Below are 3,555 nucleotides of genomic sequence, written 5' to 3' on the forward strand. Positions count from 1 at the left end.
AGTCAGGTTCATACTTTGAGTTGCCAGCTCTGGGTTGGGTAATACCTGGAAATTTGGGGGGTGAGCCAGGGGAGAGTGGGGTTTTGGGAAGGGAGGGACCTCAGTGGGGTATAATACCATAGAGTTCACCCTTCAAAACTGCCATTTTCTCCCAGGGAACTGATCTCTGTAATCTGGAAACCAGTTGTAATTCCAGGAGCTCTCCCGCCACCACCAGGGTCCTGGTAGCCCTAGCAGAGGTTGCACTGGATTAGATTTTAAATCGTTTTGATATCATATTTTTCTTTCTGTTCTGCAGGCAATAAAGAAACCACAAACTAGAGTCTTTTCATGATGTCCAAATGATGGCTTGAAGTGAATGTTTCAAGCCATTCACGAGTTAATAATCTTCCTCAAATGTTTCATTAGAGAAGGTGAACTGTGAAAGAAAGAAAGAAAGAAAGAAAGAAAGAAAGAAAGAAAGAAAGAAAGAAAGAAAGAAAGAAAGAAAGAAAGAAAGAAAGAACGTTTTCCCACAGAGCTTACCTCGGAGCGACGTCCCTCTTCACCGCGCAGCGTCTGCGCGGATTTCCCACCAACTGCTCCGCATAACCAGGAAGAGCCATGGCTTTTGCGTCGCTAACGTAAACTGGTTTTTAGCGGTTTACATCTGCGATGCAAAAGGTCCGGCACTTCCTGGTTATGCAGATCAGTTGGTGGGAAATCCGCGCAGACGCTGCGCGGTGAAGAGGAACGTCACTCCGAGGTAAGCTCTGGGGGAAAATGCCCAAAGAAAGAAACTCCTGACTTCTCCATATTACATTCCAGCTATATGGAGTCAGAATCCTTGTCAGGCGAGAGTCATGAAGATTTTTACATTTTTGTAAATCTTTCTTTCTCTGTAGATATAGGGGCAGGAAGCAAATGGAGTCTTTGTTTGCCAAATGCTGGTCTCAAAGCAACATCAATGCTGCATTCTAAAAAAACAACTAGACTGAAACATCTTCACATTTTCCCAGCCAGCTCCAGAAACAGTTTCTCTTTCTCTAACCAGATGAAACAACCCATCTGAGGTAACTCCTGCCGAAATTTGGCTTGTGGCTCCCCCTCCCCCCCCCACACACACACCGGAAGCAATATCCCAAACTGGCTCCTCTCATTCTCTTTGTCTTAGATGTGTTGAATGCAGGTACAAAACCAGAAAAAAGCACCCAGACTTAGAGAAGTGTCCTAGTGAGGTGACAGGGCTTTTTTTTGTAGCAGGAAACCCTTAGCATATTTGGCCACAAACCCCTGATGTAGCCAATCCTCCAAGAGTTTAAAGGGCTCTTAGTACACGGCCTACTGTAAGCTCCAGGAGGATTGGCTACATCAGGGATGTGTGGCCTAGTATGCAAAGGTGTTCCTGGTACAAAAAAAGCCCTGGTTAGTGACATACCGAGCTGTGGTCACATGCACAAAATAATGCACTTTCATCACATGCACAAAATAATGCACTTTCAATCCACTTCCAATGCACTTTCCAACTGGATTTTGCCAGTTCACACAAGAAAATCCAGTAGGAAAGTGTACTGAAAGTGGATTGAAAGTGCTTTATTTAATGTGACTGATCGCAAATGTACAATTTGGTTCCCTTTCAGAAAGCTTTTGGGGAAGGGGTGCGCTCTCTCTCTCTCTCTCTCTCTGTGCAGTTGAAGAAGGAAATTAGTAATTAGTAATGTCAGGTTTGTGGAGAGGAGCTCTTTGTTTAAAGAGGGATGTTTGGAAAAAATAAATAATTCCATGCAGATGGAAGGAATGCATTTTAATGAATAATTATAAACGGGAAGCAAAGCTTCTGGGTGGTTAACTTTCATCCTGGCTTTAAAGAGGATGTATAATAATCTATACAATATTGGAATGAGAAAGAAGGTGCGCAAGGGGTGCAGGAGAGGCTGACGTTATAACAGGAATCCCATTTTGAAAAGACCCAGCAATTGTCTTATTCGGATTAGCAAGATTATGAAGATCCGGATTATTAGGATTGTGTTATTAGGATTATTAGAAGATGATAGAATGGAGAACGTACTATAAATGTCTGTGCAGCGTTTATTTCTGCCTGCTGGTGTTCCCAGCAAGACACCAGCAGGCAGAGATAACACAAGCTAGGGATGACTGGATGAGTACACTTCTGTGTATATTAAATATGGGAAAAAAATAGTAGTGTCACACCAATCGGCGAAAGACACAGTGATTTCTGTAACTTAAAAATTGGAGAAAAGTAACCTATTTATGGAATCAGGTGGGTCTGAGGCAAGAGAACCAAGTTTGAGTCCTATAGCAAGTTTGAATTCTGGGCAGGGCTTCTTTTTTGGTGGGAACTCCTTTGCATATTAGGTCACACCGCCTTATGTAGCCAATCCTCCAAGAGCTTACAGTAAGCCCTGTAAGAAGAGCCCTGTAATCAAAATCTCTGACATTAACCAACTAGAATGTCCTCTCTATTTTTCCAACTTCTATGCTATATGGTTTTCTATTCTAGAATATCTCATTTCACAAGAGGTTATTCCAGATATAGTTAATGACCTTTCTTTGTGGTAGTGCTTACATTTTTGCTAACAAAGCGATTAGAGGTCAAAAATACAGGGATTTTCAGTACTATTTTATTTTCATTTCTTATTTCTAAATTTGATTGTATTTATGGTTCAGTTGTCTCATATTATTCACTATTTATAAATGTTTTTGGGTTATCTGCAATAAGTACTATGTGATCTTATGCTACATCAGTTCTTCATCTCATAGCTGTATTCTATATATTATCCAAAATTACAACAAAATGTATTTGAAAGAAGAGCCCTGTAAACTCTTGGAGGATTGGGTACATCAGCTGTGTGTGGCCTAATATGCAAAGAAGTTCCTGCTCCCAAAAAAGCCCTGATTTTGGGGATAGACATTCATGTGCATGCAGATTTCTTCAGCATGCAAGCCAAACCTTATACCCCAAATTAAAATTTTTTTGGTCTTAAAGGTGCCACAGGACTTAACCTTTGTTCTATTTATGGAATAATATCAAACCATGCACTGAGCAGCTTGTCTTTTAATTACAGGTTGGAAGGAACAGTTAGATGTTTGGTGCTTCTCAAAGACCATTTACATCATTGGTGATCTATTAATTGCACGCTTCTACCTAGTGCCTTTTTGTTCCTCCATGCCTCCTCGCTTTGGCAGCACATATACTAAAACTGGAGCAATACAGAGATTAGCATGGGCCCTGCTCAAGTTTGACGAGCAAATTTGTGAAGTGTTCCAGAGAGCCAGTGTGGTTAAGAGTGGTGGACTCTAATCTGCAGAGCTGGGTTTGATCCCCCACTCCTCCACACAAAGTCAGCTGAGTGACCTTGAGTTCTCTCAGAGCTGTTCTCTCAAGAGCAGTTGTCGAAAGAGCTCTCTCAACCCCACCTATATCACAGGGTTTCTGCTGTGGGGAGAGGAAGGGAAGGCAATTGTAACCTGCTTAAAGTTCTTCAATTGAAGTATAATGCCTTTGCATGTTAGGTCACACCCCCGTATGTAGCCAATCCTCCAAGAGCTTACAGT

At 41.7% G+C, this 3,555-nt stretch overlaps 1 pseudogene; it reads left to right on the top strand.

Moving 5' to 3' along the window:
- Positions 1–3,174: 3,174 nt before the first annotated feature.
- LOC132570655 (U6 spliceosomal RNA) lies at positions 3,175–3,274 on the top strand (annotated as a pseudogene).
- Positions 3,275–3,555: the final 281 nt, after the last annotated feature.

The sequence above is a fragment of the Heteronotia binoei genome, chromosome 4 (assembly GCF_032191835.1).
Source record: "Heteronotia binoei isolate CCM8104 ecotype False Entrance Well chromosome 4, APGP_CSIRO_Hbin_v1, whole genome shotgun sequence".
NCBI lineage: Eukaryota > Metazoa > Chordata > Lepidosauria > Squamata > Gekkonidae > Heteronotia > Heteronotia binoei.